The sequence below is a fragment of the Molothrus ater genome, chromosome 8 (assembly GCF_012460135.2).
Source record: "Molothrus ater isolate BHLD 08-10-18 breed brown headed cowbird chromosome 8, BPBGC_Mater_1.1, whole genome shotgun sequence".
Classification (NCBI taxonomy): domain Eukaryota; kingdom Metazoa; phylum Chordata; class Aves; order Passeriformes; family Icteridae; genus Molothrus; species Molothrus ater.
In genome coordinates this window covers 12,465,151-12,487,300 of record NC_050485.2, presented here as the reverse complement: position 1 = coordinate 12,487,300, position 22,150 = coordinate 12,465,151, and the positions used below count along the sequence as shown (strand labels likewise).

The 22,150-nt window shown below is 40.5% G+C and overlaps 1 protein-coding gene across 7 annotated transcripts in view; it reads right to left on the bottom strand.

The window, feature by feature from the left end:
* The window catches only part of ZMIZ1 (zinc finger MIZ-type containing 1), a 337,609-nt gene that overhangs the window by 203,585 nt on the left and 111,874 nt on the right, over positions 1 to 22,150 (bottom strand). For all 7 annotated transcript variants that reach the window (XM_054515536.1, XM_036385261.2, XM_036385264.2 and 4 more), the window contains exon 3: positions 17,688 to 17,770. The gene's annotated coding sequence lies outside the window, so the exon portion shown is untranslated. The remainder of the gene's footprint in view (positions 1 to 17,687; positions 17,771 to 22,150) is intronic.

Genomic DNA, 22,150 nt, shown 5'->3' with positions numbered 1-22,150 from the left:
ACTCCTGACTTTACACTGTGCAGCTTCAGATAGTATAGGAAAACAATTTAAAGCAAAGATTATCCTTCGGCTCCTGATCTGGCATTGTGTTTATTAAGGACATATAGAAGTGCTGTTATCCCAAGTGACATGTTAGGCAAGCTTAGAACTTAGATTTTGTTCTCCCTCTTCCTTTTTCACTCCCTTGAAAAGGTTTTGGGGAACATGGATTTGTAAGACTACCAAGGTATTTTGTGGCTGAGGAATTTAGAAATTAAGTTGCCCATTGTCTAGATACCATATTTTTTCAGGGAGTGCTTTTAGGTCTCTTTTCTGATCTTTTAACATCTATTTCTGACTATTCTTATCTCAAAATGCTTTATCTTAAGAACGAGAATGGATCTACAGACCAGACTATGGGCTTCCCATCCACAACCAAAGCTCCATGGACAAGAAACAACAGTAACAGCCACCTTCCCACTTCCATGTTAGGAGTTAGATAGGAGGTACCCACTGAGAATGCAGCTACAGAAAAATTTCAGTGTACACCCTCAGAACTCCACTCTTCAACTCTTCCCAGGTTAGCTTTGCCCCAGAAGTGGCATCCCCTGCATACAGTGTCTATGCAGGAGGCTGCAGAGACTGCTCAAATCCCCACAGGGGCAGAAATGAGGAAAGGTTGGTTCTCACTGACACTTCAATGCTGTTCTTCACATTATGAATCAGGCCTTGCAGAATGGAAGGAAAACAGCCTGTGCTGTAAATATCAGTATCGAGTAAGGGTCCTTTTTGTAGTGCCAAGGTAACAATCTCTGCAGGAAAGAAGCTGTGCTTGGGACCTTGAATGTTAAAATAAAGGTATTAATTTTGAAGGGATGAAAAAGTCAATAAAAAACAAATTCAATCATCTTCAAAAGACTTCAGTGCATAGCTCAGAAAACACTGGCAGAAGACAGATGCCTTTACCACAACAGGAGGGCAAATGAAAATACATATTGGAAAGGGGACCTTGCTTTCTTGGAAACTTGACTGTGAGTTCCAGAGGCCTTTGTTGCCATCTAGTCAGAACTTAGCAAGCTTCAGTCCAGCTTGCTACCATTTCAGTTTTAAAACACACTCTAGCAGTCTTTCTTTAAAGGTTAAACACAAACAATTTTCAATAGGCAATTTCTGACACTTTGACAAGACTAGTAATGTGCAACATTGTAAAGTCTGGCTAAAGTAGTATTTCCAAGTATTTCCAAGAGTTCAGCTGGTTTTCACCTGTGAAAAGCCTCTCTCAGTTAATTTTTATCCTCTTCTCCCTGAAAGTGAGCAGGTAACCACCCAAAACACTGCAACTGACACAAAGTGTGTGCACTTCAATAAATTTTACTTCTTTGCCCAATTGATACCACTGAACACTGCTTTTATATAAATATTTGAGTATACCATGTTTATTTAAAATATATGTATATAAGCAGGTAGGACTTCAGAGAAACAAACTGCTCTTCCATTCTCTGAATTCCCAAGTGCCTGAATAATGGGTCAACTACATAATTTCTTCTTACTCTTTTCCCAGGAGATGGGAGGCATGGTATATACTCATTTTCTACATACTAAAAAACTCCAACAAATTAAAGATAATATGTGCATACACATACACAAAATATGCTTTGTTTATTCCTTCAACTATTTTAATTGGTTTTCTTTGGAGTCCCAAAGACACATCTAGATTTACTTTACTTCTGCCAACATGTCTGTACAACATAGCTACTCAAAGTAGTGTGTCTTGTGAGATCAGGGGCTGCTTATGCTTTTACTTAAAACCGCTGACATCAGTATCATCTACGACGTACAGAAATCAGGACTGGTAATTCTGGGGATAGGTACTAGGCTACACTGGAATTTATTGACAGAGTCAGGCTGTCCACAAAAGTAAGGTTTAGATCTGCTCTCTCCCAAATTCTGACAAATCAACTGCAAAACTGACTTGTGATAAAATTACTTCTCCCAGCTATACACATAACAATTTTTCTTTGGTCAATCATCTGTGCCGCAACAACATGAACTCTTTATGTACGGTGTTTTATAGTTCAAATCTTCTGAACAACCCACTGAGTTAAACTATTCAATTCAAACAAGTTCTCTCACAAATTTTGGCCATGTTACGGCTGGTTCTTCTTGAATGCTCCAACTAAAAGATTCATCATTCATAAATGCACACCGAAGAGGTTAAAAATCCATTTCTAATGAAAATTTGGGGGCTGCTTACTTTTTCTATGGGCCATTTCCTTACCCAAGGTGTATGACTGGACACAAAACAAGCACTTACTATGGCTACTACATTGCTGGCAGAGAAAGAACACTGCCTATTCTTCTTTAATTCCCCTTCTCTCCTTTAAGAAAAACCTCAAAATCAAAAATATGTCTCAAAGCACAATTTCAAAACCTCTTAGGCTAGAATCTGTGGGACTCCCTCAGTCATTACCGCTGTAACAAAGAAGCCCTGCTTATCCATGTACTTCAGAGAGTATCATGACCCTAAGCCTGATTTTATACTGTGATTTAGTTAATATTTTTGCATTACTCAACAGCTTTTTCCTAGCCAGAGCACATTCTCAAGCACACATACACAACAATGTGTTCTTAATTACTCTGTTGGTGGGAAAGTCTGTCAGGTTTCTTACCTTTTATTTTTAGCCACTTCCAAGTTCTTTTTGTCCGAGTCTGAACTGGGGAGCAGGGAGCATTTATTTCTATTAATCAATCAATGATGGCAGTGGTGGTGCACTCTAGTTTTTCATTCTGACTGCAAAGCAAAATTAAAAGCTGTATTTTGCAAATTTACGCATTATAGATCGTAGCGGCAGCTGGTGGACTGCTGCTGAGCCAGACCGTCTTTCCCCTTCCAATCCCCTGTGACTGAGAGGGAAGAATTACAGGACAGCACTAGCAGCTGCTGCTGCTGCCCCAGAAGCAGCAAGCCAAGGTCTCTGGAAAAATAATTGGGGAGGCGGGGGAAGGGAAGAAGGGGGACAAAGAAGTTGGGGAGGGGAAGGCATTGCCAAGGCTGGCGGCACAAACAACGCACTGCACCTTGCCCTCAAAAGAAACAATTGAGCTGGTTTGGGCTTCCTTCAGGAGACATAAAACTCTTAAGCCATTATGAGACTTGAAAACACTACCAGTTTTTGATAAGGACTGTCACAGAATTAAGAAAGAGTGAGAAAAGGCAATAGTCCTTGCAGTCTGATGCTTGCAGCAGTTTGCTCTCGAATCCTCTAAAAATAAAGCACAGTACAATGAGCAACACCCTTCCTTGCAGCTTCCCAACAGAGTCATTCCACGGAGCACTCTACATTAGCACAGGCACAGCCTACAAGTCAATTCATGGTCTGTCTCCTGTAAAACAGGGGTAACCAAATCCTTTCTCACACACATGTAGTCGTGAAGATAAATAATTCATGACTCCAAGATATCATCAGTGTGAAAATGCTAGCAATCATTCATTTTTAGACAGATCTGAAAGTGGAACTAGTGGGAATTGTGCCCATTTTTTAAAAAAACCTGCTCAGTGCAAAAATCAGCTTGCTTATGTATTTGGTCACCTAAGCAGTGGCTCAGTGCAAGCAAGCAATGCCCATCTATGCTACTCAGCACACTAAAGCTCATCTCAACAGGGTTGAAAAAGACAAATACACTGACTGACCAAACCACATCTACCCACATCTAAAAATCTGAAGGTCACCCCAAAGCTTTCATGTTTCCTAGTGGATCTCCAGGATTCAGGCTGACCTCTGGGGTCCCACTGAGTGGGACAGCAACATGCCTCACTCCCTGTGAATGAAGAACACCCTTTAGAACAGTGACTTCCAAGAGAGCTGTGAATGCTCATTTTCAAGAGAGATAATCTGTTACACACAGATCACACAGGGCCAGGCATGCATGTCTCACTGCTCCTTCTGCTAAGGGACTTCAATGCAAGATACTACTTGGTCCAGTGGACACTGCTTCATTTTCACAGCAGTGGCAGATTTCCAGATTATTATATAAAATATATATTATATAAAAAAGAGATTATTTGAAGAAAACATTCAGCTATTCCAAAAGAAAAAAGGAGACAAAGACCACTGCCACCACAACAGATGTAGCTTTCTGTGCCTTGTTTAGAAAGACTGATTCAAAAGACATACATTCAGTATCTGTATGTGAGAATATGCTTAATTTTAAATATATAACTTAGATTTTATACGGAGGACCCTCTTTTTATCCTGTATATTTGGTCATTAAAACAAAGAGGGGAAAAAAACCCAAACAAGAGAAAATACTGAAACTTCGAATTGATCTCATACACATAAGCCAAGAAATACTTAAGGTCAGAAGAAAGTACTGGTGGCTAAAACAGATTGCATTGGTTTTGTTTTGTGTCAGAACCCCTCTCAAGATAAGCCAAGAATGCTGTATACAAAACCAGTACCATTATAAACAGGCACAGCCTTCTCGAAATGTTGGTATTTCACATTCATTTTTGGGAAGCTAAGCTAATGATTGCTATCTGAAGAAGCAGCTTTTGATATAGCATCAGTTTCCTGAAGAACATATCAGTTTATTGAGCAGGGGTTTTCAGACTCCTAACTCATTCAATAGTATTACGCCTTACTTTTTTAATTTTTTTTTTTAACTATAGTTAAAATATTGAGATGCTAGTAGAAGACACTTCCTCAAAATCTAACTACAGGTATCAGCTGCTGAGACGATCAGGGACTCAATCTGTTTGGAAGTTTTTGAATAAAATTAAATAAATCCTTTCTCCTTGGCATATTAGATCCTACATTGTTTCTAAACGCAGAGTATTTAGTCAAAGTACTTGTACACAAGGCTCAGATTAAATCCACTACCATATGAATTTTTAATGCTTATAGGAAAGAAGTTTCAGCAACATTAAACCATTTCTGCTGCTACAAATGTCTCAAAAGTTATGACTTCCAGATGTTACAGTGATGATAAGGATTAGAACACACGTCCACCATTTATGTCAATTTCTAACTGTGTGAGTAAACAGCTGAGGACAAGAAGTGTTAAATTACACAAAAGCCTTCACTGTCTTCCTAGCAGTCTTAACCATTTAAGGAACAGGGCAGGTTTTTTCCTCCGTAATTCATGAGGGAGGATTTATAGAATGGCTTGGAATATTGCCGCAAGAAAACCAAGGCATGTGGCCTCAGAAGTCCCAGCATCACACCCATGGAAATGGAGGATCAATAGAGACCAATAAATAGGGTACAATGACAACCTGCACCAAGGCAGCCCATTTCTTGTAGTGATATCATGTGTCAGCTCTATACTGAAAATATTAGGTACAGCAGGCCTCTTCCTCAGCAGCAGCGCCCTCAATGACATCTCAGACGCTTAAATGTGATCTGAAGTTACTCATCTCAGTGACTACACTGTCTCTTTCTCCTCCCTCCTTTTTGACCCAAAGCTATTTTTGAACTTGACCTTCTTTCAGTCTCTCCAGTAAGAAAAAAGCCTTTGATTTTTCTCACATTTGGGATCACGATGGAGCGGTAGGCACTATCCACTGTTCTGTGTGCAAGAATGCTTTTTGCTCTCCTTACATCATCTCTTTGTCATTCATTTATTTACCCACAATCCACTTGTTTCAATTATTTAACAGATCACCATAGCTGTATCTTTCTTCCCCTCTTGCCTGGGAGGCCTCACAACACAAAAACTTAAGAAAACCATCTACTTCATGAAAATTGATTCAGCAGATGTTTCTCCTTTGCAGTAAGTTACCTTGGTGTAAGTGGTTTTAGACCTATTAAATATAAACACACACGGAGCTATTTAAGGTATTCTGTCATTCACTTCACTTTTCAGGACTGAGAAGTCTGAAGTTCAAGAACATAAGAAGTTTGTTTTGAAGACAGCGTAGCCTTACCACACACATTTTCATAAGACACTTGAAATCGCAGACTGGGCCCGTACTTCATGTTTCATAAACATACCTACAGCTTCTGCGCTTGGGCAATTACCTCACATTTCATGCAAAGGGCATTAGAAATATGACACCTGGGCTCACACATTTAGCCTGAGGCTTCAGGCAGATAATGCACTTTGTGTGAGTATGTGTGAATGCACGTTGTCCAAAAAAGAATCAACTGCAAGCTTACAAAAGGAAGAAAGCAGACATACTGCTAAGTACAGCCTCTCCATCAGAGACCACTACAGCTACAAATATTCTGGTAGCTTGTATAGTATATTCATGTGACAAGTAGTAAATTTGGTCTGGATGTATTTACATACAAAATAATAAATTTACCAGCTACAGAAAACAAAGGCAAAACCTTCCCAAAAATGCTGGATGTTATTATTATACCTTATTATTATATTCTTATACCACTATCAAAACTGAATCCACTCCATTGAACTGTTTGCAGAAGTCAAGCTACATTTTGGCAACAAAAAGAGCAAACGTTGTTGATCCCCTGGTTTCATGTATAAACCCAAAATATCAAAGAACCAGGTGGTTATTACTCAAAATGTTTAATAAGACATAATTTGAGACTAATATCTACAGTCCTACACCACACTGTGGATGAAGGGAATAACCATTGAAATGAAACTGCTACCACAAAGCCTATTTCTAAAACACCTTCAATTCATTATTAAGATTCATTCTACAAAGAACTGGAAAGGGAACCTGGTGTCAGTTCAACTTTAAATAAACTCTGACAATACTTAAAGATACTCTGACAATACTTAAAAATACTTGACAATGGCTATTAAAAGAAAATTCTATTTTTGCCAGACTTATTATTGAGGTTCCCTACTGAGGAACGTAACAAGTTGCTGGCTGATTACTTTATTGTGTAATTACTCAGAACTTATCACATACACATCACCTCATAACCTAATGTGGCTTGTCCTACAATCTTCCTATTTTCATGACCAGTCCTTACAAGAAGCTAGAGGCACAGGTTGGTTTGGAGAGTTTCTGGATCAAAACAGTATCTGACAATGCTTCAAACTGATAGCAATCAAAAAAAGTCACAACAGATTCAATGGCCAAGGACAGTGAAGCCTATCCTCCAGATGTTTGCCTTCGTGAGATGGAAGGCAAACATCTGGAAGCTCAACAGGCTTGAGCTGTGTACCACCAGTGAGAGCAGCACGATTATTTCAATTGAGAAAAGCAGACGTTGAGTTATCTACAATTTAGTGCAAAAAGTGTTCCAGCATCAGCAAATACATTGAAAAAGCAGTACAAGTGGAACAATAACATGGGCGTCAGACTTATAGCATCAAAAACTAAAATACCTGGTATACAATATGCATAACAAAGATCTATCCTGCTCTGAACTTTATGGTATTGCTCACTGCTGCACCATGATAAGTAGTACATGTCCCTTACTTAGCAAAGGAAGCCCCAGGAAAAAAAAATAAAAGCCCCGTGCTATTTATTTAACTAAATAGCTGGAATAAAGTTCTCTTCACAAGTTTATAGCCTTATGGCTTCACACATACTTCTTCAAGACCAAAACTTACTTGTTGTGGCACATTAAAAGGAAAAATGTGACTGAAATCTATTTTTATCTACAAGCTCCTGGAGAGCTAGTATACAGATGTACATTTCTTGTACTTGCATATGTAATCAATATTTTACATTTTCTATTTTTACTGTAAAATGACAGCTCACAGGAGTAACTGCTAACTGCACAGATCACTAGAGACACACTCTGGGGAGTTCTTTTTCTATGGACATTTTTCAGGAAAGCCCATTGCCTTTAACTTGAAAAAGAAATGGTTGGACAGAACTGGCTTCCTGATACATATTTTAAAACAAAAGCTAGTGACAACCAAAGAAAAATCAAGATCAAGGGAGAACAGTCCTCAAAATCTAAACCAAAACTTTACCCTCAGTGAAAGTAGTCTATATATATGAAAATAAAAGTTTAGCCTTTTCTAATGAAAAAAAAATAAAAGGAAGCAGAAGGCATTGAAGTAATTTAAAATACAGTGAACAATGTTTGAAATATTTTGACATATATGAAAGCAGTAGGAACAGAAAACAAGCTATTGTGGGTTAATCCAGTCATGCCTCTAAGTGGGTATTCTGAGCAGAAGACACTTATGTAGGCAGGGTGCAGGAGCCCAGCTATTGTCTGTAGCTTCCTGCCTTCACCCCACAGGCAGGCAGCAGGAGGAACAGGAGCTTCCCTTCACGAGCGCTCACGGAAGCACCACGGCCGTGTTTAACCTGCTGATCTGCCTCCCCAGCCCCCTACAGCAGCAGCTCTGCCAGCTAAGGCAGCTCTGCCATGGGCATCGCCAGCACTTCTCCACAAATACCAGTCCTGCCACCACTCCCCAGTAAGATTTTAATGTTATCTTACGTATCTTTTACAGGAAAGACCTGGAAAAATACTGTCCAGTTGTCCAGTATCCTCACCACTCCTTTTCAGTACTACTCTGCAGCAGCCAGGCACACCTCTCGCCCATGAGACTTTTCTAAGAATTTCCCGTCATATGGAGTGCAGCAAGAAGAAAACAGGTGTTATCCTATAACAAATTGGCCCATTCTTCTAGATTAGAGAAAACCAAACTCTTCCAACAGGCAAACTGTTGTTGAGGTTCCCCCCTCAACTACTTGGAGCACAGAAAGATCACAGCCATGCACCCCATTCCTATGATGGCCACTCTGTCATCTAAAAAGGTTATGAACCCCTGACCAACCAGCATGTTACCTTGCCATTTCCACCACTGGAAGATAAACATCATTTCAGCTTCACTCGTTGTCAGTGATCCTTTCTTATCACTGTTTTTATTTTTAAAAATGTTCCCACCACCCCAAAAGCTGTAGTTTAAACAAAGTGAAGGAAAGACAAGGGAAAACTGATGTGGTGAAATTTGCTATTAGACAGCTAGGCTACTTGTGTCATGATTATCTGTTTCTTGCAGAAAGAATGATCCAAAGCTACTATTTACATGTTTAAACTAACCCAGCCCAGTTTGTCTCCAGTGGTGCACAGAATAATCATGTGAACTATCTAGATAGCAGATCTGAATGGCAGCAACTTCTGCCAGAGGCAGCAATGAGCTGCTGAGAACACATGCTTTTCACAGCCTAATACTCTCCCTAAATTCAACCAGAGCTGACTGAAGACTACATCTGAAAAGAGGTATCAAAATCATTATGATGGGCCACACACATGAATTTAGAAGGAATTTCTAAAGCACAAAGGGGAGAGAGGCATTCATCTCCTTAGTATATTCAACCACAAGAGTGCCCCTGCCTCGTAGTGTTAGGGATCTGCTCTGGAAACACCCACCTTGGGGCTCAGAACTTCCCATCATTCTGGACACCTGCTGACACCTGCTACAAAAGCCAAATACTTGAATTCATGCTTATCCATCAGTTGCTGTGATTCATACACAAAACTCCCCAGCCCTCAGTACAGTGCCCTCAGCATTTGAGCCATCTGTATCTATTATTCCCCTTCCCTTCCCCTCAGTGTTTGTTGACCATGCAAGTGGTGCACAGGTGATACAGTGGGCTGAGACAGGGGAGGAACACTAGTGACCACGTGTCACTTATTTTTTTTAAACCCCTAATCTACATATTTGGAGAGGCAAAGAAACAGAGAATATACGATTCACCCTTGACATTCTGCCAGATCACTTCAATCCTGTAAAATGCCCCCTAATGACCTGAATATAATACCATGGTGTTACAGTGTCACTTAAATACTGCAGGGTTCTTCCTCTGGCAGTGCAGTCTGCACACTTAATATGTAATGTACAGGATTATACTGCCACTAAAATATTACTTAGTGCTGATGAAATTTCAAATTAATTCTGGGAGCTAAATCATTATTCAACTCTGCCTTTGCAGAGATACATTCCCCTGGTTGCTTTAATAACAGTGATTGTAGAACTGGAAGGTTGTTACTGTCTCTTCAAGGCTTGTTTAAAAGGAGAAGTGGCCTCTAAACTGTCAAGCAAGTTCATGCAGTGATGCATGGATGTTTGCAACTAAAAAAATAATCTGAACAAAAAATGGGCTCAAATATTAAGAGAGCTCATAGCAATGTGGCTCATGAATAATTTCATTATTTAACAATAAGTTAAGAGACCTAGCCCAGTTTTTTCTCTCTATTTATACACACACACATACATACTCCCACGTTCCCATCCACCACCACCCCTCCTCCACAGAGAGAAGATTCCATAATAATTGAGGGGACATATTCTTGATGAAGTAAACGACACAGCTGCTGGTAACTGTTGAAACTGATCTTTGCCAGTTGAGGATGTGGCTTTCAAGTCATTCTGAGCTCTAGCTTTTCAAACCTAAATAAACAAACTTGAACTTTATACAGCTCTGGGTTTCTTCTTCCTGAATAATTCCTGTTACTAGTGAGTATCCTGTACTTTTAGGTAACTACAGCACTTGAACACTAAGATGTGCCAATCCTTGACACTGCACTAGAGCCAGTGTACACAATAACTTGCTAACATACAAAGTAAGGGAAGATGAAAAACAGTGGATGGGCTAATCATAAAAGCAAGTTTCTATCCTCTGAATGTTTGCCCATTTTTTAACATTGTGTTTAGATTTGTTTCTGTTTCTCAGTTAAAATACCAGGCCGCTCACTTCTACAATGAGGTTTCTTAAATTCAGGAAGTGTTCCCAAGCTATACTGGAAAAAAAACCCAAACCAAAACCCCCACAAAACCAGTGGTAAAGGAGGAACAACACAGGGCCAAGCAGGCTGAAAACAACTTGTGGCAGTGAGTCTAAATTAGGCTAAAATAATCAAACTTTCTCCTTATTAAGCTGTTACCTACTTCCTCATTCGTTAATATTGTCGTTGTTTACACTTGCAGCCAGGCCAAAGATTTTCCCCTCCCTCCAAATATAATTTCCTGCTATTGACAGACACGTTCAAGTGCTGGATGTGTGTATGTCTACATGGCATACTGCAGGCAGAGGCGAGCCTTCTTGGCCACCATCCAAGCCAGCTGTAAATGAGCCAGCTCCAAACTGGAAGCTGTGTAAGCACAATTAGCACAGCAGTAAGCCTGATCTAACACATCCTGCCAAGAGACCGAGCTTATTAGCTTGAGCCCAACACAATGCACACGATGGATATGAGGCATCTGCTTTGGCTCCACACAGAATGTGGGCAGCTGAAGTACATCAAGCTTCTATCTGCCCACAAGACATGGTCTAAGTACATCTTCTCTTGGAGCATACCCTCTGCTGCAAGGACCATCATTCCCCTCTGCATCAACTCCCAAAACACTCTGAGTGCTGTGAAAAGATGGAGGGAACAGGGATCTCCCAGTGAGAACTTCTGAGGAAAAAGCCACCAGGCAGGTGTTTAGGCACCAGGCACCAAAAAGGCCAAAGGGAAAGGTGAGGGAAAGGCAGAGCAAAGCACTGCAAGACTCTACAAACTGATAAAGAGCACTACACTTCTGGATTCTATCAGGTCCAGAGCAATAATGACCAAAAACTATTACCATACTGTAGATGTTAAGTGGGCTCTGCACAGGTGCTCCTACCAACAAAGAATTCACTATTTTTGGTGGATATTTAAACAGTCCAAAAGAGGAAAGTGAGAGAAGGAAATCTGTTATCAGACTGGGACCCAAGAAACCAGTGCTCCCCTGGTGCCATGGATTTTATTAAAGGAGTAGTGACAGTCTAGCTGTTGGCAGTAGTAGGCTGAGAAACTTATAAATTCAGAGCAAAATGAGACAAAAATCAAAGGGTAGCAATGAAAATCATCGGGGGGGGGAAATAAAAGGCATATTTTAAGAAGAGTGCCTGAAGAGACTGGGAATGTTTACATTTAAAAGGGCAGTAATAAAATGGTCATTGCTAAACTCTATTTAGCAGAAACCAACCTATACAAGTCAGTCAGCTTCTGCCCACCCATTAAGAGAGCACACGGGCAAGCAGAAATTCCACTGAAGTGCCCCAATCAAAGGCGACAAAGAAAACACCATATTCAACACATAATTATTTTGTTGCATTCTGTGTCAACAGACTGCTCTGCAGCAAACACTCAGGATCTTTGGAAGGCGGTGTTCATGCCTGTTTTCTTTTCCCTCCCACTCCACTGTAAAAGAGTATTTTTAGCTTTCAGTTTGAGCTCTCTGATGTATGGGACAGGTATAAGCAAGAGAGAGAAAAGACCCCTCAAGGTGTGGCAGACACACTCCTCCACACATTCAGATTATGCAGATTAACTAGGTTTATTTTGACTTCTGAGATTTTTAGATTACATTGTGTATATGGAGGTTTTCCATGATTCGCTAGCTTAAAATATTTTCTTTGAAAAGGCTTAGTTTGATCTGGGGTGAAGACTACACATCCTCAGCAGACTCAAGCAGTTTATATACTTGTCCCTGACCCTTGCCTGATCATCAGTTTGGGCTAAACACCTGCTGGAATTTCACACAGAATTTCTCACACTCTAGTAACACAGATCTCAGACATATCTATCTTCATGATTCAAGGCAGCATTTGAATCACTGATACCTGCTTCAAAGGAGTGTTTTTCTTCCCTTTTCCCTATCCTTTCATAAGCTTCTAAAAACATGACCAAATCAAACCAAATTAATCACACCAGGTTAAGAGACACAGACAAAAGAAAAACTAAGAGCTGAAATTACACTTGCACTGTTCTTTTGTCTTGAGAAGGAAATAATTTTCTCTCTGTTTTCTCACTTGAAGGCCTGAAAAAGAAAGCTATGCTGTCAGAAATATCAAGGCCTAATGAAATGTGTGAAAAACCAGTCATACCTTCAACTTACTAACTTCAAGAAGGTGAAATAGAGAAATGTATTTAAATACTATTCGGTATGAAACACTTAGAAATAACACAACAGTATGATTACTGCAGGTTAATTTAGCCTTATTTAGATTTTTTCAGTCATTTAAAAATACATATATAATCATCAACCATTGTTCAGACAGCAACAACTGTTCTGAAACAGGATCTCAATTTACACACACATCTAATATATCTAAAATATACAGTATACATATGTACAGGATACAAAAGTCAAATAACCATTCAGTCCCTTTACTTACACATCCTTCCAGTGAAAAGATAAAATCTTGGCTTATAAATCAGCTGAACTAATATACCCTGAAAGAACACATTTCTAAAAGAAGAAAACAGCGAGGAGATAAACATGATTAAGGGAAAAGGGAGGGTAGAGAAGTAAAATATTTGCCAGTTAGCTCTGAATACTTTGGTATTGAACAAAAATAAATACTCAGTCTGCTTATTATTTCTTTTGGAAATACTTTTTTTGCAGAGAGGCATGCAAGTTAGCATCCTTTATAAGGCCATAAGAATCTTGTACACACCACCATAAAGTAGCTAGTACAGAATACAGCAATCTCCCATGCAGTGACATGATAAACAGAATCCCTGAATACTGATTTGGTCTCCCTTCAAAGCAATACTTATTTTTAAAAAAAAGTAAAAAGAAAAGAATCAGAAGCCATCTGCAAAGGAAGTACCTCAGACTAAAAGACCTGTCTACACTCACTATGTGTACATTGCTTTTTGTTTAGACAAAGTAAAACCAGGAGAGAATGCAATCTGCCTGCAGAAGGTTCTTCTATTTTTAACTAATACTGTCCTGCCAGTATCAATTCATCCAGATAGAAAATCCTTCATTAAAAATATAATTTACTGTCAAAGGCCATTAGGAACACAGAGCTTTTGAGAACAAGTTTCAACCATGACACCCATTGGCCTGCCTAAACAAAAGTTTCCTTAGGAAGGCTTGGGAATCCTTAGATGGGAAGGGGCAAAGCCAAAGGGCATAGTATAATTACAAAATTACAAAAAATCTTTGCACTGTCTCATACAGGCAAAGTGACAAACCAGTGAAATATCCTAAGGAACAAGACAGAACTTTGGAACTTTTCACCTGAAACTTGGGGTGCTACAGCATTTTACTACAAAGTACAATACTGAAGACAACTTAAGCAAGAAGTTACCAACATTTTACTCAGCTATACATATTTTTATGTGTCCACCTGGGAAAAAAGCCCCACATATACAAGCAGATAAACTCAAATTAAAACACAGCTTGCCTTTGGAGTCATGGCTTACTTTTAAAAAAGATGACTTATATATATCACAGCATTTATATTTAAGCCAATATTTTAAACTATGTTTTTCCCTACAAATTACAGTACAAGAGTTTCTGAACAACTTCTTAGCTTCATCCTATTCCCTTCTCATTCAACTGCTCTAGCTAGAGACCAGTAGAGCAGGAGTCAGACAGCGTGACAATCTGTGGCAATTAGACATCACAAAACTTAGAGAAAAAAAATGTACGATGTACTTCATTAATGTAGATTATTCTAGACATTTCAACACTAGGAGAATGTAATTCAATAATTAGTCACACTTTAAAAGAGAACTCAGAAAGTTCAGTAGGGGACAGGAGAAAGGAGTGGAGAAGCCCTGTCAAAGTGCAGAATTCAAGCCCTTGCTCAATTCCAAATCTACCCCTGCTCCTCCTCAGAGTGCCAGTTTGGGGCCTGAAGTTGGGAAAAAAAAACAACTCTACTGCTTCATACTTAACAGGGAAGCTCAAAAGATAAACTATGCTGACTTTCTGTAACTTCTGATGCAATAAATAGTCTGATTCAGCAACAAGCCTCTCTTGATATGGTTGTACACCTCCCACTGACCGTGGCCTGAGCAGCCTCATGGAATACACAGGCTCATTGCTGGGAGATTTTTCACAAAGGCAATCTGGAACAAGCAGTTCCTATCTCTGGCCACTTGTTACCGGCTCCTGTTGCACTGCCTTCACCCCACCCCTCCTGGGACAGCTTCATGGTGCTGCACAGAGGGACTTGGTTAAGTTAAAAATAGTCCATTCATCCTCCCTCTCCCTCCCTATTTTTGCCAGGTTATTTTTAAAACAGATACATTCTCTGCTCTTGTTCAACAGGCAGCTTGGCTGGAAGGGGAAGGGAGGAGGAGAAGCTGCAGCTCTGCCAGCCCAGGCTGTAAGAGGGACTGCAGAGTCCCTTCAGCCCACCTTGCCACTAAGACATCACATATCCATGGCATTACAGACACACAGAGGTCCTCATAATCCCAATTTAAGCTGGTGTTTGCAAAGTCTGAGAAGGAGCACGTACTATTCCTACAGTTAGATGCAAGAGGTTTGCATAATCTTATCCCTCATATCCCAGGAGCCAGAGCTAATTCTGTGCTTTTCTGATTTGACTTGGGGATTCTATGCCACCACAGCAGGACTTAGGAAATGGCTCTTCACTGTAACCTTGTCTGAGCGCTCATCTTTTGTTTGCATTACTCTGCCGTGCAAGATGACAGCTATCAAGTCAGATTACTGAATGCCACTCACAGTGACACATGCCAAAAGTAAACCATTAAGACCATCTAAATAAGAGCCAGGCTTAATATGTAGGTTGCCAGGTATTACATCTAGTAAGAAATCATTCTAGACAAGTTCAGCAAGTCAAAAATTATCAAATATTTTAACTTACTTCTTAAAATTCACTGGACTAATCAAATAAAAACTCTTCCTCAATTCCTAAAAGAACCCTGCATTTCAAGTGCAAAGAATTTAGACTGTCAGAAAAAAAAAGGGGGGGGGAAGGGGGAAATACAGCAATTTTTTTGAAAATCCTCCTAACCCCCACTGTTTTTTCTGTGTGTTTATGAAGCCTCCGGAAATACCATGGCAAACATTCCAGCTCTACAGCAGCGAGGTCACATGACCCAAAGGCACAGCAAGGAACTTCTCTCCCAAGTTCCCTTACGGTAGAGAAAAGTGATCTTTATTTTATTTTTGAAAACAAGGATCCAAGTCTAGGGAAATCTTCAGGAAATTTTCAAGAGTACAGCTTTTTTTGGTGGGGTTTAGTGTTGCATTTCCTTTTGTTATTTATTTGCTGCATTTCTAGGCCTGCACATACTATTTTTATTATCTAAGACAAGCATCTTAGACCTATATTCAGGGACCATTAAATACAGTATACCATTTAAGACACCTCTAAAAACTACTTGTAATCTTGTAAGTAAAAACTACTTGTAAGTATTTGTTCTCTAAATCTTAGAGATTCTCTAAATCTTATTAGAGTTAAAATCAGTACTGCTGTATTTCTTAATACAGCCATGATCTTTTCCTGGCAAAAAGTATGGCACTTAAAACCTCTCCCCCTTCTTGTCTTTCAGGATTATTTCAGCTAGCACTATTAATGAAAGGATTTATGCAAATAAGCTTTGCTAAACATTATGAAAAAAAATGACTCAAAATCTGAACCTGAATCACAACCTTGCATTTTTACAAACAATCACGTATACATACTTGGAAATAACTGAAATGTAGGAGTATTGATGAATCATAACATAATAAGTGAGTATCAGAAATTTGTGGTTGTCTGAAAACAACACAGAAGAAAGCATGGGGAAGGAATACAGTCCTGCAGTAGAAATGCACAGCAAATGGCAGGCACTCACCACTAACTTGCTTTGTAACCATGTCAGAAATGCTTCTAATTATCAGCAGTAAAAGAGGGATGGCATTTCTGCTGGAAGCAAGTTTTACACTTGAGTCTTTCTTCTCCCTTCTTTTTCAGCCTATAAATATTAGTCTTACACATTTTTCTCCCATACAGCTCTTGAAAAGGTTGAGTTTTTCAAGGCTGAGAGCAGATAGAAACGTTCATCAAGAAATGCCTTGAGGTCAACTGTCTGTAACTCATCAAAGTGCAGCACTGAAAATATGGATGGTGGATTATATGAGCATGGTAAAGCAGATTAAAAAAAAAAAATCTATGTTCTGATCATCAGTAACATTTTTTCTGTTTGGAAATGGGTTCAGTTATGCACCCCCAGTGGTGATGGTCACAGGGTACTGACTTTTTCAGGTGCATTCAAAACAAATACAGATGCATGGAAGTGGCTTTAGTGCTATTTCCCAACATATAGAAATCCCACTGGGATTTGACAAGGATCAAAAATGGATAAGACCCACACAGCAGTGTAAGGAGAAGCAGCTGGTCCACAAGAAAATGATGATGTAGGTCAAATTCTAGAGAAGCACTGAACTACACTGAAAAGGCAGAGATGAGCTTACCTATGGCTTTATAAAGTATTTAAAAACATCTAAAAAAAAACCCCACAAGCAAAGGAAAAGCAGCAACAGAATAAGTCTGCAAAGATTATTTTTCTAAAGTGAAGAAGGAAACAGATACCCTGGAGTGCCCACTCCGTGCTTTTTTAAAAATTCTGTACAACAGCTAGACATAAGATATTGAACATATTATTGAAACTACTGCTCACTTCTACTCAGGGATTTCTGCTTAGTTTATTATAAATGCACATTTATTGGCAGCAAGTAGAACATATTATTGCTCTGTTTTATAGCTGGAATGGTGCACACACAGAGTAATTTGTTTGTATTCCGTATCAGGATCAATACTGTACCGGGGATAGCCTGAGGAATGTTTATGCTGAGGGCTTTGCTTGCAGTGTTTTGTTGTTGCAATCAATTGACCAAACAGAGCTGCTTCTTGAAACAACAAGTAAACTATGATAGTGACCAGATCAACCATTCAAGCATCAAACACGACACAGTGTCTGGAAAAAGAATGAAGGCCTACAAGTGTTTTTGCTGCTGGATGACACACACAGCTTTCCTACCTGAGTATTTCCCACCGGCCTTTCTTCCTCTCAGTAGCTGGGGACTGTTTCCTCGACACCCTCACATAACAAGATCCATTTTCCTGCAAAAAAAATACAGACACATCATGCTTCCATTCTCCTGCAGAACACAGCAGCATTTGAATCAGCTCAGTGAAAAGACCTGAAATGAATTGAGAGCATTTAGGAGTCCAACAACCAAGCCAGGATGATCAGATCTGGGCTGGGGTTCTAGCCCAGCTTTTACCACTCCCAAGCTTTTGAGACTCACTCAGTAGTTTAAGTATTACAGGTTTTCATGCTTGTAACAATGAAATAAGGAAAAGATAATGAGAATTCTGTTGAGGTTTATATCAAAATTTCCTGAGCCAAATGGTAATTTTTTTTCAGTTAAAGGTCATGCTGAAGTCTCTTTTATTCTCTTTATAAAGGGTACTCACTGACTACTGTGAGCTAAGTGCCATTAAAAAAGATAAAACAACCCCCTAAACACTACTTTAAAAAATACACCAAAATACCTCAGAACCACCATCCTCTCTGCAGCAAAACAAAACAAGTTTGTGGATTACACTGGCACAGCACTGCAACTTCTAGGAAATGTTTTTTTAATTATAAAGAAAGATTGCAAAGCGAGACAGGGGAATGTTTATGGGTTGTCTGTATTTTGTTACATGCTGTTTCAGCAGGCAGACAAGGTGTCCTTACAGCATGATACTACCAAGCTCCAAAACTCAGCAAATATTGAGAAAAGGAACACTGACTACATTTTGCCTCTCTTTTGACTGACTTCCAACTAACTTCCATACAAAAAAAAAATCCCATTAAACATGAAAAAGCACATACTACTGGGGGGGAAAAAAAAACCACCACCAACAAAAAAATACCAACCAAAACACAACACAGCAAGCCCCACACAATTTGCAACCAGTCCAACCTCCCCAACTACCAGCTGTGAGAGCAGATACTTTCACAACAACTCAAATTAAGCAAAAGTAACAGGTGACTTTAAAAAAAGGCAGAGGAAAAACCCTAAGTTATTTGTAATAACTTGTTACTTACATTCACTGTTTGTTCTGCAGCCATATTTATCCTTTTCACTGGTAATTCACCAAGAATAAAAACATGACTGAAAACCTTTTTAGAAACAGTCATCCCACCCCAACACATCCAGTGTCACCAAGGGACTGTCTGCTTCATACAGAGACACTGATGGTTTTCTTGTCTCACAAAGGGCAATTTTAGAGAAATTACATATTGACAAGCACCCTGGGTGAACGTTTGGCTTTAAGGCCTCATTCAACTGTGAATGTTTTCACCCAGAACAGGTTTATTCTCTTCCAGAAGTTTTCCCCAGTGCTTTTCTTCTGCTTATGCAAGGTAGGAATATCACTTGAATTGATTGAAATTTAGTATTTGTTAACATGACTTTCTCAGCCAACGCAGACTGGACTTTAATGAAGTTGCAGTTAGTTATTTTAGTTTGTTTCTCCAAATGAAAAACTTTTTTTTCTGCCTGTCCCAAGATCTGGTTACCATTCCAGGTGTAACTGGATTGGACTTTTGTCACATCAGGCTACAGCATTTACCTGGACACTTGAATTTTGCCTCTCCCTCCTCTCTCCTGGAGTCTTACTTTCAACACTGCATTTGTGCAGCTCCATGGTTAGCTGGAATGGGGCAACTAATTTCCTTCAGCATGTTGTCTCAAACAGCTCTGCCAACACAACACAGGGAGCAAGCCCAAGACAGGAGTGATCTGCCATCATGGCAGAGGGTAGAAACAGAGGCTGTTTAAGCCAGCTTGAACTGCATTGCTGCAGCACACAAACACAAAGCCTTGCTCCTTCCTCTGTGCTTTATTCTGCCCATCTGTAAAACCGGCACCACAATTCCTACTTTGTTTTATAGAGCACCTCTTACAATGAAAGGGCTAGCCATTAACATTTCTGTGAATTCACATTACTGACCACCCACCCCTTTCATAAACCAGGTCCAAGCTGGTTCTAAGGACATTGGCACTGTCCCCACCAGCATCTGCTCCCTGGTTTCCCCGCACAACCTGCTCAGGGCTTGTACAATGTCCCCCCCCACCACTCCAGCCCCAGCTCTGCCAACACACTTCACAGGGTCCTGCTGGGAACAGCAATCAGCTTCTAAAAATAAAATTAGCTTCTTAAAGCCTGGTCCCTTCTCTCATCCTGTTTCTAGAAAGATCCCCAAAACTGTCTCTCTGGCAAAGTTCAGGGGGGTTAGTGGGCTACACCTGAGAATGAGAATAGATGGTAGAGAAGAAGTGTCAGCTGGAAAGCCCTTACACCTGGCTTGCCTCAGCCACCCTTTCCAGGTGTGTTTGAAGCCCTGCTGTGGCACCGTAACTCGATGCTGCACAATTCCCAGCCTTGGCCACATCCATAGCTGGGGCACGGCCCGTTCTGCCGCTGCAGGAGCGGACTGAGGGAAGCACCGAGCCCGGCCAGGGAGCCGGGCCCGGAGGGAAACCAGCAGCGCTCCAGCCGCGAGGGCTTCCTGCTCTTCCAGATCCAGCAGGGGGAGCACAAAAACGCACAGGCTTTTTGGCCATAAATGATTTTTTGGCTACGAACCGCTGTATCGCAATGCTGGACACTCTGCGTTAGGCTACTCCTACAGAAATGCTTATGGCGTGCATGACAAGTGCACCACGGGCAGAACTCCGGCTCCAAGCAGATCACACCGCAAAAATCAACTCGGTGGAGGAGCCGACCAGGAGCAGGAGAGGCCAGGAAGGCTGCAGAAGCCGGCGGCAGGAAGGAGAGCCTGCACAGCAGAGCTGCCAACGCCAGCAATTTTATCCTGTCCCCTGCAGCACTAGGAATTTTTCCTAAAGCCAGCTCTCCGAAGTCTCATCATCACATAAAAATTTCAGCTTTCAGCTCTTTGTTTGTTTTTTTTAAGGGATATATTTATCTCTAGGCTTCCAAAGTTCAAAACCAAAGCTGTAAAAATAAACCCCAAAGATTTAAACAACAGCAAAAGCGATAAAAGAATCCCTCAAATCTGTTGTCTGTACATCATGGGTAAAAGAATCTCAACTCTGGGAATTCCACATAATTTTCCTTTATTTACAATTAACAACAAACTGTTAATTACTGTTTCAGAAATTGAGGAGGGAAAAAAAAGGAGACTATGTTCAGCAACCACTGAGGGGACCTCTCTTCCTGCAGCTTCCCCTTCCCAAGGGTCAGCCTCACCCGAAGACCTTTCCTGGCCCAGCTCCCCCGCTTTGTGCCGGGCCGGACCCCCAGCCCTGCCCCTGCCTCTAGCACGTTCAGCCGCAGGGTGCGTCCGCAGCGCCTTCTCTGCCTGCTCCTCCTCCTTCTCACGTGTCCTTGGCCTACTCCTTGCCTCTTCATTCCATTTCCCCTGGCCCAGGCTGGACTCCTCCTCCCCAGGTCCCAGCTTCGCCCGGGATGCCCTTGCTTTGGGTGACCCTCACTGTGCTCTGCGGCAGACACGATCCCTCAGGGACCCTCCTGAAGGGCAGCCCAGACAATGCCCCCACCCCTGGAGCCCCTGCTCCTAAACCCACCAATTTTGGCCCAATATACTACATAGTTTCAACATCTTTTCTTATAAAATGGTGCTCTTTTTCTCAGTGATGTTGCTAAAATTAATGGAAGTGGTATATATATATGAAGGGAAACACCCAGAGCAACCTGTGCATGACAAGCCTTAAAATTAAAGCATATATAATACTCTAAGTGTGAACTGGAGGAAATCCAATAGGGAAGTATCAAGAAGTTCATCTTTAAACTTCCTAATCTCAGCTGTATCACTGCAAGGGACTTAGGTCAAGCACCAAGAACTTTCCCTGCTTTCTCATCATATCCTGGTCCCAGCCCACCAGCTGGTGGCCATCAGATTTTAAAGACAAGTTCATAACAGATCTCTCTGGACCATCACAGATAGTCCTGGAATCCTGCTTCTTGTCCTCAGCCTTACCCTCTGCGGAAAGCAAGAGCGAACCCATGGTATCTCACTGTCTGTACCTCAGCACTTACCTCTGCTGGGCTTAAATAACTGTAAATAACTCAATCTCTAAAAGTAACCAAGTGTAAACCCTTCAGTTTCCATACACAAAATATCACTTGGACTCCACATAACCAGACAAAAATGAAGAGATAGCAAATAGAAAACACTCAAACAGAAATTTTTGAAAACAAAATACTGCTAAGATAAACAGTTAAAGAATGTTATACAATCCTCCTATAGAAATGCATAAGGCAGGTGCATTTTAGGGTATTTTCCTACTTTCACAAATTATTTTGAAGTTCCAGCATTATTCTCCTTGAACTGTAGAATATGTTCGAACTCAAAATTCCTGTAAAACCACAGTATGTCAGCAATCCCAACTTCTCATTTATCCACAGCTGTAACTGGGTCACAAGTGAAGAACACAAAGTGCTGCTCTTCCTAAATAAGCT